A 15,210-nucleotide genomic window follows, 5' to 3' on the forward strand; every position below is an offset into this window, starting at 1 on the left:
TTTTGGGGGGGAGGGGGGAAGACTGACTTCATTTGTAAACAGAAAAAGACCCAGAGTAGTATTTTCTGTGCTGAAATCTGCAAAGGTTGAACCACGTTCACTCTGGAGTTTTCTGAAGGTGTCACCTGACAAAGGCCAACATACCAGGAATTATGAAGAAGAGTTTCTGAGGGCAAAGATTAGCTCACCCCATGCCACTCCCAACTCCCTCAAGTACGTTCACAGACATATGGAAGGGCTGGAGCAGTCAGAATAATGGGCAATATATGCTGAAAAGAGAGTGCCAAGGCAGGAACACCACATGCTATGCATCAGTCCAGCAGATTCCTCCTGTAGCTTCTTCCTATGAAAGCTGTAGAGCAATGACTGCTTAGAAGAGGTGACAGGACAGCCATCTCTCTGCCTTCCAGGAGAATCTCCCAAATAGTCCACTGACTTGCTTGTACAAGAAAACTTATTTTAAACCTTCCCATATTGACCATCTGACTTGACCTACTGGAATTGCTGATTTCTGTTGATATCAAAGTGCACCAAAGGACTTCCTCTCTTCACTGAAATTTCCCCGTTATTAAATGTCTGCAAGTGCACTGTTATTTTCACAAGGAAGAAATGAAAGTGAAGTTGAAGGATATGCTCAAGGTCAGAGACTTTTCTTACCAGAGTTGGATTTGAGGAGTTTGTGACTCTTCATCCTCATCAACTTTTCTAAAAATCGCTGTAATGTCAAAAACAAAAGATATCAGGAGGCATCTGTATTTTTTACAGTGCTGATGGTGACAGCATCCACTTTAGCAATGGGTATATCGCTTACCTCCTAAAAAATAAAAATATTTCTAAACAAATGTATCTCTGAGCTCTCTTCATTGCTTTCCTGCCTGTTGTTCGATTATCATAATAAAATTATAGTGCAAATTTAAATAAATACAAATTAATAATAACAAATCCAGCAATAATCGCTCCTTGACTGTATATATTGTTTCTCCGGATGCGGACAGTCACTCATACCATAAAATTTAACTCTGAGAATCAATTGCAAAGATAGGGAAGATATTCTGCCCCACTGACTTCTGAATTGCTGAACAGGAGTTGAAACCCGACTGTTCACACAGTCTCCATGTCCAAATTATTGTGAGAAGAACAGAGTTTGCAACTAGAGTAGAGTTGAGACAGGCAAATGTTAAGTGTCAAGTACTGCGCTGAAAGGGCATGCATCTCATAAAATAGCAGTCAGTTGATGAAGTATCAGACAACATTTTGTGTATCTGCTCTATTTTTAACACGCACACTTTAAATGAGATCGTACCAGGTCAAGCACATTTTTTTCCTCTCAAAGAGTCATTATTACCATAATTTGTTCCACGGTAAAATCAAATATTCACTAATGTTTTTCATGTCAGAATGACAGGGGAGAATACTATTTTAGCACCACAGTAAATTCCATTAAATACAAGAAGAGTTTAAAGTCTTGTCGTGCATCTCAAGCTCTCATTTTTAATTAAGTCTCTTGTATCCTTATTTTCCAGTGGGTGTGGGAATCTTTCAGAGCCAAACTCATCTGGCAAAAACACAAAACTTACTCACAACTCGTGGCTTTATTAGATTCATACGGAACTTTTACATATAATTATGGACATAATGCAGCATCTGGAATACTTTGCTCTTTCTCACTGTTCTTTCTCCTGTTAACACTAGAAAATAGTATTTTCTTTTCACCTCTTCATTTAAAGAGTTGTGTATGTTCACGCACCATCTTCTTCCCCTCCTCCCAAAAGAAGCTGTTTTTGAACTGCAAGCCCAGAACACAGAAGTCTGCAGAGATTATTTGTAATATTACTTTTGTTCAACTGACAATGGGGGCTGAACTTTATTAAAGCAGCAACATACAAGAAATATGTTTCAGAGATGATAGTATCCCTTGTGTAATTGCAAAATAAAAAGGGGGTTTTATTTTACCCTGTTGAAGAAAGAAAAATAAGGTAAGATATAGTAGCTGTTGAGAGACTGTGGTGCTGCAGAATCAGCAAAAGTCCTTATTTGAATCAGCAATGTCCTTTGTAGCAAGGGCCAAGGTACTTATTATGGCTTTACATTGGGTCATTCCACTATCAAGCACAACTTATTTTGAAATTGAGCTTTAAAAAGTGTAACACAATGCAAAGTGCAGCAATGACATCAGAGCAGCAAGGTCCCAGGCTGCAGTGAGTAAAGATTTGTTCAAATGCAACAGCCATAAGCACAGAAATAAAGGAAAGAAGCTACTTACCTTCAGAAGGCCTGAAGTACACAGGAACCTCCAGTAAGAAGCCTTTGTCTCCACTGCTAACCCTTACACGAGGTCTGGGAAGGGGTGGAGCCAGGATCCTGTCTTGTCTCAGGTGTGTTATATGTACCTGAGCTCCCCTAAGCTGGCCCAGCCTTCCCACCAGGTGCTCAATCAGTGCTTTAAGCTGTGACCTGGCATTTCCACTACAAAAGAGATATTTAAATTTAATCAACTCTGACCAGTAATGTCAATCCACCCCAATCAGATCCACTCCTATTACGGCTTTTATTCAAGACTCTGTGTAAAAGACTCATACCCATGAAAAATCAGTGTTCAGATCTCCTCTTTTGTGACCAGACACATGTTAAAGAGACTGCAGCAATCTTCAAGCCTTTCTGCGCAGTTTATAGTTACAATCACATATGATACCTTTTTTCTGACTTTATTTCATAGATTGGATAAGTGCTGTTTTGTGTAAAACAAGGAGATGGAGTTTAGATAAGTATATGCAGTTGTTTGCACTCACTCTAAGAGATCTAATGCCCTCAGTCTGTTGTATGTGCACTTAAATGACAAAAAAAAAAAAAAATCTGCCCTCAGCTCAAATGCTCCAAATTACAATTTATTTCACATTATCAAGGAACATGCTGAGGATCACCTGAAAAGGATAATAATTATCTCACTGTAAGCAGTGCTCTCAGAGCTCTCTACCATGGGCTTATTTTGTCTTACTCAGTATGTATCATTCTGATTTAAAATCATTTCTAAAAATTCAGTCATTGTCTTTGCCTTTCGTTCTACTTAAGCTATCACATTATGCTGCACATGGACTGTTTTCTTTCATTATCCCAGGCCACCCTGAGTTAGGCAGCATTCATTTTTACTACACCTCCTATAGAGTAACGCATCTAAGTCACAGACTAGAATATAGGGCTCAGTGTGCCAGTAAGGGAGGCACATTTGCATTTATATGCCTGCCCACAGCGACCCTGGGGGATGAGGTAAGCAGAAGCTGTCACTTGACTCAATCCCTCTAAATAAATGAAGGGGAAAAGAGACTTGATAAATGCACAATAATCAACACAACTGTACACTGAAAGAATTATGGCAGAGAGGGTAAAGAGGAAACAGACATGTCTATTTGTAAAATGCCATCCTAACAAGGAGAGAGAAAGAGTTATAAGATCACTCACCTAAATACCTCCCAGGATGTCTTCTCTGATTAAGGATTTGTGAGAGTTATTGAGTTTTGAATTAGATGCACTTTAATAAAACAGTAGAATGTTCTTATCTGATTGCACCTGTATTGATTGTGTTAAAGAGGTCTATCCTCAGATCAAGGTCAATGATTTTACATAAACTGACTAGCTAGATGGAATCACTAGCAGTATTTAGGACTCCCACAGTTTGTCCACCCTTTCAGTGTACGATACTGTAAAATTTAGAGAGAGGAACTCAGTATTCATTCTATATTCTGTCTTCTAGCAGCACAGTACTTAACTTTAGTTAAAGTACTAAAGTATACTTTAGTATAAAAGTATAAACTTCTTTCCCAAAATACTATCCTTGTTACTATCTAAATTATCTAGTAATGGTTCTTAACAACTAGAAAATATATTTTACATCACATACATAAACAGCAATGTTTAACAGACTCAAACATTTACTACTTCGAAAAGCTGTAGTTCATATAAACATCCTTCTTAACTTGATTAAATTGGGACATTAATCCAATTCATTTTTCCCATTGGCTTCAGTAGAGCTGATCAAAGAATCATAGAATCATCAAGGTTGGAAAAGACCTACAAATTCAACCAGTCCAACCATCCACTTATATTCCAGCTTTCTAGAGTTTGTATTAAAATCTGGGTCTCTTGAGCGATATATTCACAGATTGCTTCAGTAACTATATATATGTAAAGCTTTGTACAATCTTGCATGATACACACACAGGAACGTGTGTGTGAAGATGTGCATTGTGGGGTAGACCCAGCCCCACCACCAGCTGTGTGGAGAGAGACCAGCGGCTGCCTGGGAGCAAATCTGTCAGGCAAACCTCCTTCTGATCACACTTACTTGTTCCTGGCCCCACAGAGGGTGAAGCAGAGGAAGAGGTCTGTTCAACAGGTTGCTCACTGCTGACAAACACACTGCTGAGGCAATACTGAAGCTGAAAGTAAGAGCCTTTGGCACAGACCCAGCAAACCTGCATTGTGGCTCAGAAGAGGAGGAAGCACCCATAAGTAGCCTCTCTCAAAGCTCAGCTGAGGAAACACTTGGCTTGATAGATTTGCAGTTGAGAAGTGACAATTTGTTGCAGGCCAGGGAGATGCCCTGGTAAATCTATGCCTCTGCACATGCCGCAGAAGCATTCCTCACTTCATGGCAAGGGATGGAAACCAAACATTAATTGCAAGCAGAAAAACCTTCCATCACATTTACAGGTTGGGAAAATGGGCTGGCCAGGATCCACTAGCCTGGCTGCTGTCAGAGAAGCTGCTGACAGGCTGAGGAAGAGAGCCCGGAGAGGACAGCTGTGGGGAGTGACAGCTCGCTGCTGGGAGAGGCCTTGGGACAATGGTGATGCAGGTGCTGAGCCTGCTGGAGGCCCAGATGTTCAGAAACTTCCTGAGTAATATTTCCAGATGTCACCACTGAACTGCATGGAGGGGAGAGGGATCCCAAAAACCAGTTTTGTGCATGACAACAGGAAGACTGTCAACAAGGCAAGGAAAGCCTGCTACCACAACTGTGGACAGAAACACAGCTCAAGAGCCTGAAAAGTAACTGCTGGTCTTTCTGGGTAAAACTGAACTCTAGTCGTGGACAGACACATCAGGAAAGCAAGATTTAGACGATGGAAAGTTTGCCAAAGTCATTTAGATATTTCTCTGGAACGTCTCGTACTTCTGTACATCTCAAGCTTCAGAGGTCACCTGGCCAAGACAACATGCATCCAAAGGAGGATAAAAAAGTAAAGCACTCGCTAGCTACCTTTAAGCCAAAAATATCCTATTTGTTATCTACAGCAAAGAACACTAATAAGAATCTTGTCTCATCTTCAGCTGGCATGTTTTCAAAAGGGATGGGATTTCATGTGATGATACATTGGCTCCCATCTGTTTGTCTTGTTTTCCTGATGCTGCTAAGTGCTGGGGAGGAGTGTGTTCATTTGTGAGTTTTCTTCTCCCTGTATTTTCATGTCAGAGTGAGTGCAGAAGGGAATTAGAATATGGTACTTCTCAGCCAGAAGTACACCCGAGTGGTTCAGATGGGGTTCTACTTGGTCTCACAAAAATTTCCCTGGATTAGTTGTTACATATTTACCTCGATAGTTGAACTTCTCTGTCCACAAGTAGATAAAAATCATGATGAATTCTGCTCAAAGTCAGAAAAAAAGACTTATTTCCTATCAGTAACAGGTAGAATCCCTTCTCCTTGCAATTTCATTGAGCTATCAAGATATGAGATACTTAATCCTTTTCTTTCACACATTTGCTGTTTGTTTCATTTCTCACTAATTAACGCAAGAAAGAATCCATGGGCTTTCGAACAGTCTCAGAGACTTGTTTCTCAGCTGTAGCGGTTACAGGGCCTAATAAGTACAGAACTCCTGATGCAATTCCAGGCAGCAACATTGCTCTTTCACTGCTGCTCAGCAAGGATTTTGATTTTCTCTCATTTGAATGAGCAGAGGTCTCCTTCCAGCAGATGGGTAGCTTGCCTAGAGAAGTCCATATTCAGGTGCTAGGAAGGAAGGAAACTAATTGAGCAAGCAAGGCAGCAGCTTCACAGAATGCAATCCATCAGATCAATTCACTAAATGAAACGTAGTAAGCATGTTACTTCAAAGAGATTTTTACCTTGGCAACGACAGATTTTTCAGGCTTGAAGCGTGATGTTTGCCATTTCTTTCAGCCTCATTTTTATTTCTAGCAGCTGCAGGAAAGAGGTACAAAATATAAAGAATGAGTGTTTTCACATTCTAGGAGGGAAAGACCTCAATTTAGGGGAATCCTCTATGTCTTTAAGAGCTTGGCCATGTTTTTCTTTAAGAAAGAAGGTAAGGGTATTGCTAGCTGATACCCCTACAGAGGCTCAAGCAAAGTGAAAGAGGCCAGAGATAAATTCCTGGGCTACTACTCTGTGCCAGCTTCCCACTGCCAGCCTTGCACTACTGCTGGTACCCACTCTAGACCATTTTGCTGAATTCTACCTGTGCCTTCATTTTCAGGGCTGTCAAACCCAGCAAGTCCTTAATGGGAAGTCAGAACATTGCCTGTGCTGATTCAGTCAAGAGAAGGGCAATGCTGAAAAAATAAGCTTTTTCTTCAGTTTCTGTAGTGACAAAGACAAGCTCTTGAGTGCTAACTCATGTTCATCCTTTCTGCTTGGACTGTAAGACATGATCAGGGCCTTTCTCTGCTAAGACCAATATTTAAGCTGCCAGAAAAACTCTGAGCAACTCTGGTGCTCTAGAAATGCAAAAGTAAAACCTTCCCAGCCACCATTTGGACTAAGGCCCAAGGACACTATCTCAAAGCTACTGAACTCAGGGCCTGGGCAGGGTATGCCAGGTTGAACACAAATAAGGGGAAGGTCGGGTGATGTACTGCTTTGGAACTGGCAAAGCTTTGGATTTGAGTTGGTTATCCTTCATAGCTTCTCACCAGTACTTCCTCACTGATTTACCTCAAGCAGTGCCAAGCACTTGTTTTTTCAGCCTTCCCAACACACCTCTGGACACCAAAGCCACAGGTTGCTGGGGCACCCCAGAGAAGACAGGGTGAATGAATGATCACTTTTCAGAGCTTGGTGACACTTTCAATCTTACTCAGACTGCATTAGAAATTTGTGTCTGTCTTCACAAGTAGCAGAGCTGGAGTCGTGTTTTCCCCTTTCTAAATAAGAGGGAAAACAAAGTTATCCCTCAGGATGCCTGTCTTCAGTCAATAGAGATACAGCAGTAGACACAGTGTTTGCAATAAGTCAGAACCAGAAACAACAAGCCAACTCAAATAACTGTCAAGTCCCCATCTTCTCTATACTAGGAATGCAAATGTCTCCAGTTTCTATAAGCACACATTGGAAGGAATCATCATATGCTTTTTTTTTTTTAAAGTAAGAAATGTAAAGCCAAGCAAAAAAAGAGTTCCATGTACATGCATAAAAGGAAACATCTCAGATCTCTTGAAAAGCTTTCAGGTGTGAAAACATATGGAATATGTTCGGCTCCAAAGCATTCGGTCTCCATTCGAAAAATTAGCATCTTCTGCAACACTCTGTTGGCAGCTCCCACCAACAGGGAAAGTGAACATGGAGGCAGAGGAGACGTGGCTCTCTGTGCAATGTCTCAGCTGGCATCCGACACTGCCACCCATGCCGCACCTGCTGTCTGCATCCAACGAGAGCTTATCTCCAGGCAGCTGTTAAATAGGCTGGCACCTTTTGTCAGCTGCAACTTCAGCATGAAGAGGAGAAAAAAAAAGAAAAAAAATCAAAACAGATTCAGAGAAAAATACAGGAAACTGGAAAGCACATTAAGCCCCAACTGGAACAACAAGACGTAAGCCTTGGGCGGGAGAGGAAGAAACAGGAGATGAGGAAATGTATGGCAGCCAGAGCTGCTCACCACAAACAGCAAATACTTCCATGGCCACCATTTTTCCCTTGAGATGCCCACCTCTGCCACATCAGGCTCACTCAAGATCTATTAACAAACCCAGACACCCTATTCAGACTTGTAAACAAGCATCATACACAGAGGTACAAGGCTCACTATGCCTCTTCTTTGCCAGTATCTTTAAGCTCTCCCTCTCTTACTGCAGGAGTTTGCCCGTATTTTCAAACAAGCGAAAAGAAAAAATGAGTCATCAGATGCAGATAAAGCAGAAACATGTGGACTCTATAAACTTGGGCCCAATCTCCCAGCTATTCACCACCTCTGCCACCCCTGGACATAAGCTTATGCAGTGAGACACTTCTCCTTCCCTGTCCCTCTTTCTGGGGTGAATTAGGTGAGAGCAAGAAGAGGAGGGTACTTCCAAAAGCAGACTTAAGTCTGGTGAGGATAATTCATCCAGGGCTTTCTGTAGTTAGATAAGAGACAGGTGACATCAAAAGTATGACTTGGAACAGGAGCCTAACTTGGCTGATCAAAATCCCTTCTCTGTGATTCAGACCTTATTCTTCTACCTGTCATGTGGCCTGTGGGGGAAGACTGGAACAAGAATGAGACTCCAGCTAGGAGGGAAAGCTGCAGAGTCATCAGCACCAGGAGTCTCTAGCTGCTGCTGGAGCTTCTCAAACAGTTTTGACTGGGCTGTCAAATTGTGCTGGCAGGCTCCTACCTCCAGCCTTCTGCACTGTTTTCTGACAAGCTCCCGCCTTATCCTGCTTCTCTTTCTCACTTCATTTTCCCTCCTTTTCCATTTCTCTTGCTTCTCCTAAGCAGCCTCCCACACCCAGCTCTCCCCATGTGTCAGCACCAGCGTTATGGTTGCTGCTATGGTACCGTCATCTCCACCTGTGCACTTCATGTCTGTCTGCTGTCCAGGACAGACACATCACAAGGGCTTTGGTGTGGAGAGTAGGACCTGCCTGCTGGTTGCACAGTGACTGGGATGGCGAAGCCCCTTCTTGGTAGCCTTACAAACCAGATCCACTAGTTAACCCACAGAATCATTTTCTCAAAAACATGGTTGTTTCAGGCAGCAGGGGCTTATAGAAGCACTGGAAATGCTGGGAATGACACATGAGCATTAGGCAGACCATCTTTTCAACTCTGCTTTGTATGTGTTCAATTTATAAAGGTCCTGCACACATATACACACCCATCAATTGTTTTTCATGACACTCAGATAAACATGAGGCTATGTTGCTTTCTGTCAGCGACAGTGAGCAAAAGTGATAACAAAAACAACAGGATAAGAAAGCTCACATCAATAAGAAGAAATCATCATTTTTCTACTTTCTGGAGCTTTCTTGACTTAAATGCCTCATTTTCACTTTTCATACACGTTAATAATCGTGAAGTAGGAAACTCAAGTCTAATGCACCCAGTCTTTGTGCCAGGTTAGCTCCTTAAGAGTACAATTTTAAAGTCAAAGTTATGGTATTGATACAGCTATGGAGGCACTGTTATCGCCTCTACATTTGTAGGAATGGGCTAGATTGGCTTAAATATAACGTTAATAACACAACTTCATTGTACTAGGGTCTATATAGGTACACTGCTTCCAGTATAATAGTTTCAAGCCTATATTTAAAGCAGTACAGACACTGCATGTAGGCAAACCATTGGAAATTTTTTTGCTCTTCAAACAATTGCAATCAGAGGAACAATACTGACCCCACAGCAGTGGGTGGGAATTTTACTTTACGTTGTTTTCAGAGTTTCTTTCAGCTTCCAGAGAAATTTCTGTTAAGTCAACAGGCTCTCATGGTGCAAACAGCTTTTCGAGGTTAAGGAAAAAAAAGAAGAAAAACTAAAAAGAAAAGAAATAACACCAACTGATCAAAGGCAAATCTATGAGTGCGTCGCCTACATACACATTAACACCTCATTAACACTACTTGTACCTACAGAAGAAATCAAGTTCGGAACAGCTCCAGCACAAAGTAAACAAGTCCTAGGTAGAAATCTTGCTTTTTTTCTTCTGAGAGCACCAAAGTAGCAGGTCCTTGATTGCAGTAGCTTTGTTCTTTCTGTTTATAAGAATGGAAACAAAGATTTTCACCGTTCTGAGATAAAGAGTTCCCACATGAGAGCTCCTAATGATCACGATAAAAACAACAACAGCAAATTGAAGATAACAGGAGAGTTGTTTCATGTATTTTTTTAAACATAGTTCCAGCTCTAAAGTATAGCTAAAATAGCAAAATAATGTTTTGGAATGAAAAAACATCAGAAGTTGGAATTAAAGACACATGAAAGAATAACATAACTTTACAAGTGTTCAGTAGCTGTGAACATGAGATAGTATCATAGAAAAGGGCCACAGCTCAAAACTTTCAGTAATAACTCTCAGTTCACCTGGCATCTCAACTCCACCATGCAGAGCTCCCACCTCCCCTCCACTTACTACCAACCACTCTGCTCAACAAACCTCCAACTCTGCCACCTTTGCAGACCCCTTTAAAGTGCTGGCCTGGCAGAAAATAGTCTCATGAAAAACAAATGGAGCACAACCAGGCTGTGTCACTACCTCAGCGGTTCAGGAAGCTGCAGCCTGTGCAGAGCAAAGACAGCCAGCACTGAGTTTGCACATCACATGCTGTTTTACTGTGATCCTCTTTACCTAGTCATTAGCAGGCAAAGGGAGATCTTCCTTAGGCTCATGCTGAATTTACACCCATTTCACTTCTCTAAAACCAATTTAGTTAAACTAGATCAGATGTTCTTATACAGACTTAGCTAAAATCAATTCCTAATTGATTAAAACTAACTTGAAATAAAATTGTCTAGGCTATAATAAAGGGTGTCCACGGCAATTTAAGTGACTGGATTTAAAATAACCCCATTAATTAAGCAGCTACAGCTGCTGAGCTTTTCATGACTGGGTTTGCTTCCTCTTCTGTGCTCAGGAAGTATTGGGTGTGATAGAAACTGAACCCCAGTCCATGCACCTGGTGCTGCTGAGGGAAGGCAGCGAGCAACCTGGAGCCCAGGTTATCATGCAGAGTACTGGGATGGCAATCTAGGATCTACTCTCAACTTTCCATCCAGACTCTTGCATTTTTAGGCACGATAACCTCCTTCTGTAAAGGTTAAAAGTGAGAAGATAAATTCCTAGGAGCAGAAGCTGTCTCATACCTTGTGACTGTACACAAGGTATGCCAAGGGGATGCAGTCTCATCTGGGCCTTTGGAGTGCCAGCATTTACTAAGTACATGTCTTTTAAAAAGTATAAATATCATACCTCACTGCAGTCTTTTTTTTTTTCTAAGATTGCATATGTCCATGAGTGTGAGAGAAAATGAATCAGAAGGCTGCTTGTCTCCACTTCAGATTTCTGTTGTGCTCTAAAATTACATCCAGATGGAAGAAAAATAAATAAATCGTAGCCACAAACCTGCTGATGAAAGTTAGGTGGTGCACTAGCTGGTGTGATCCTGAGCGCTAACTACACATTTGGGGACTCTTATAGGAAGTGTCTGCAGTGCAGCAGAACTTTAGCACCAGCTCGCGTTGGATAGTGGAGGGTCTGGGGAGGCATGAAGTGTTCAGCTGCATCAGTCAGAGACCCTATAAAGCTCGAAGTGATGTTCGGAGCACTCCACTTTTACGAGACAGCATGCACCTGCTCCCAAGTTAGGCAGTGGAAGGCTTGGGTTCTTAAAGGACTGAGCATTTTTTCCCCACCAAAGCAGTACTCTGGAGTTGTTCTGATAGGGATGAAGATAGCTTCACATTTCTGCTTTTAGGGAGGTGCATCCGTACAGGCTAACAGAAGTTAAACAGATTAGATCCTTCTCTCTGTGCTGCCAGCCCATAAGAGACTGAAAAGTACCCAAACTCCTTGACTGCTTATTCCGAACAGAAGTGAGCCTAGGCTGGAAATGGTTATGCAAATGATCCCAAGTGCAGGATTTGCTGGTAAGACAGGATTCAGGCCACCCGCTCTTTGTTTCTGCAAAACCAAAAATCAGACATTCATTTCCTCCAAAACAGCCAGAATGTTTCTGTGTCTTCTTCATTTCCACGTTTTGATTCCCTGTTTTGCCATCCAGCCCACACAACATCCTTCCACGCTTCCAACATTTAAACTATTACATTGCATTAGCCACATAAGAAGAGTTCTCCTTTCTATTATGTTTCTTTTCAAATAAAAATCTTATTTTGATATCCGTACAAAACAACGGTAAGGGACAAACGGACATTAACAGATATTCTAGTGAGATATTTAAAAACAAATACAGTTGCTTTCTTTGATTTTTCTCCCATCAGTAATATTTTTAGCTACATAATTTTTTTCATAAATGATTTAAAAACATTTAAAAATTAAAATTTTTTTTATGAGATGTAGTCAATTCCAATGAAATTTCAGTGAAAATTGAATAAGTTACTTATTACTTTCAAGCACCACCTTGAATCAAGATGCATATATTTGTATTGACATATGTGTGTGTCTGACTGTGTATGCTCTTTGCATGTTGAATTATCCATTTATCAGAAATAGATATGTCATGCCATTTGAGCTAGATCCAAATTTGAATCTTGTAAAGTTTCAGAGATGTTTGGATCTAAACTTGTTGCTCAACAACACAATTGGAAAAAAAAAGAAAAAAAGAAAAAAAAAGAAAAAAAAAAAGAAAAAAAAAAGGTACCTATTCAAAATTAAGAATCCATTTAAAGCTCAAACATTTCTCACCAGTAACCTTTTCCTGAGTGGCAATGACATTTGAGTTTTGCAGATGAGACACAGTTGCATGAAAAACACAGAAACAGCATGTATCTACAAAGGTAACATCACAGGATAGCATTCAAATAAGCAACCAGAACGACTGCCAGCATAAATCAGCATATTCCCACTGAGATTCCTACCACGTGAAAACCAGTATACCACATAAAGGGACACAGCAATTTCAAAATGACACTTTTATCCTTTATTGTGAAAGGGAATGATACTAAGTCAATAAAGAAAAATGATAACACATTTGATCTGATTTCTTTAAGCATTTGACAGGAATTTCACTTACTCTGTGTGTAATCAACAAACCTCATTTGTGTAGGTTTTTCAGACGGTAACAAAGGACTGTGTAAAGTGGATGTGCCTAAACTAACAGAAATACTGGTGAAATACCAGTGGTATTCCTCAGAGGTCGGTGTTGTGTCTGGTTTTGATCAACATACTCAACAATGACAATGGATGAAGGGACAGAGTCCACCCTCAGCAAGTTTGCTGATGATATAAAGCTGGGGTGAGTGGCTGACACACCAGAAGGCCGTGCTGCCATTCAACAAGACCTGGACAGCCTGGAGAGTTGAGCAGGGAGGAATCTGATAGGGTTTAACAAGAGCAAGTGTAGAGTCCTGCACTTGGGGGGAAGAATAACCACGTACATCAGTACATGTTAGTAGATGACCTGCTGGAGAGGAGCTCTGTGGAGAAGGACCTGGGGGTCCTGGTGGACAACAGATTAGCCATGAGACAGCACTGTGCCCTTGTGGCTAAGAAGGCCAATGGTATCATGAGATGCATTAAAAAGAGTGGCCAGCAAGTTGAGGGATGTTATCCTCCCACTCTGTTCTGCCCTAGTGAGGTCACATTTAGACTATTGTGTCCAGTTCTGGTCTCTCCAGTTCAAAAAAGACAGGGATCTCCTAGAAGGAGTCCAGCAGAAGGCCACAAAGATGGTTAAGGACCTGGAACATCTCTTGTACGAAGAAAGGCTGCATAACCTGGGTCTGTCCAGCCTGGAAAAAGACTGAGAGGGGATTTGATAAATGTCTATAAATATCTAAAGGGAGATGGGAGGCAAACAGATGAGGCCAGGCTCTTCTCAGTGGTGTGCAGTGATAGGACAAGGAGTAAAACTTGAACATAGGAAGTTCCGTACTAACATGCAGAAGAACTTCTTTAAAGTAAGGGTGATGGAGCACTGGAATATGTTGCCTAGAGAGGTGGTGGAGTCTCCTTCTGTGTAGACATTCGAGACCCAGCTGGACATCTACTTGTGCTGCCTACTGGAGGGAGCCTGCTTCAGCTGAAGGGTTGGACTAGATGATCTCTTGATGTCCCTTTCAAATCCTGCAATTCCGTAACAAAGTCACGAATAGGAAGAAGGGAGCTTAGAAGCAAGTGCTATATCAGAGATGCTTTCTGTTTTGCAACTGACCATGTTCCACGCTGATTTCTCCTTTTCTTATCAGTCAGTATAGATTTCTCTTAGTTGCAGTTCTGCAACTTTAACACAATAAATTATTGTACTAGCATGCTAAAATACAGTCATATTTAATGGCCTACTGAAAACAATTAGGTACTTGTGAAGACAAGCAGAACAAGATTCCTGAAAAAATTATGAAAACGCAATCCTAATAAATAATTTTAATCAACACAAACCTTGAAGACCAAATTTTAAGTATGTGGAGATTTAGCCATGAGCCCACAGGCAAGCTGGACAGCCCTACCAACATAACGTAGTAGAACTGTGCCACCAGCAAGCTGGAACAGATAGCAGGTGCCTCTGAACCTCTGAAAGAGGAGCAGTATTTTGAGTTTTGGGGAAAGAGCATGACTACAGTCATGTATCCAGCTTAAGGAGCTGGCATCTCTCCCCATGCTGTTACCCTCAGGACACAAACACATCCCACAGACCTTCCTGGTGTTGTCCTCCTTGGTGGTATGGGGTCAGTGTCAAGGGCTGATCAAAGCTGCTTCAAAACCCCTGGCTGCACCACCATCCCTAGTGGCATGGAGGGGTGGCACAGTGGCTCCAGCCTTGCACACCACACCTGGACTTTAATCATGGCAAATTCAAAGTCCACATTTTGAGTGTGTGGAGGAGTTAGCCATAAATATATGCCCATTTCCTGCAATGGATTTGTTCCCAGCACTCAAAAATGAAGATGACATCTATGCAGACAGCATTGGAAGCTGTTCCACTGCCAAAATTAGGCACTTACAGCAATTTGCTTAATTTAAGCAAGATGACTACTTGTCTTTACCAGCTCTAGCCATAGTATGCTCCTGAGCCTCAGGCAGGCTGAATTGCTCCTCTCACAGTGAGCTGCAGTGTGATAGCAGCTGTGATGCCTGTGCTCAGCTCCTACAGCACTTGCTGTGAAGGCCAGCCTTCTGCCTCCATCAGTTTGATTTGCAGATTACCACGAGGAACTTCAAGAGTTTGCACTTGAATAATAAATACATAAATAAACTGACATTAATAACACTCTTGGGAAACCAGTAATGAATTGCCAGGTGTATTTCTTAGTGAGGAAATAA

The 15,210-nt window shown here is 41.5% G+C and overlaps 1 long non-coding RNA gene across 2 annotated transcripts; it reads right to left on the bottom strand.

Moving 5' to 3' along the window:
* Window positions 1–6: 6 nt before the first annotated feature.
* LOC109366044 lies at window positions 7–11,201 on the bottom strand. 2 transcript variants are annotated; one of them, XR_004158888.1, is made up of 5 exons: window positions 9,849–11,201; window positions 6,127–7,724; window positions 4,340–6,010; window positions 2,264–2,466; window positions 7–715 (listed from the first exon to the last, which is right to left on the bottom strand). It is a non-coding gene; the product is annotated as an uncharacterized LOC109366044 (long non-coding RNA). The 2 variants fall into 2 exon arrangements; XR_004158887.1 differs by having other exon boundaries at window positions 2,264–6,010.
* Between the last annotated feature and the right edge of the window lie 4,009 nt (window positions 11,202–15,210).

This window comes from Meleagris gallopavo, chromosome 2 (assembly GCF_000146605.3).
Source record: "Meleagris gallopavo isolate NT-WF06-2002-E0010 breed Aviagen turkey brand Nicholas breeding stock chromosome 2, Turkey_5.1, whole genome shotgun sequence".
In the NCBI taxonomy this organism is placed as follows: domain Eukaryota; kingdom Metazoa; phylum Chordata; class Aves; order Galliformes; family Phasianidae; genus Meleagris; species Meleagris gallopavo.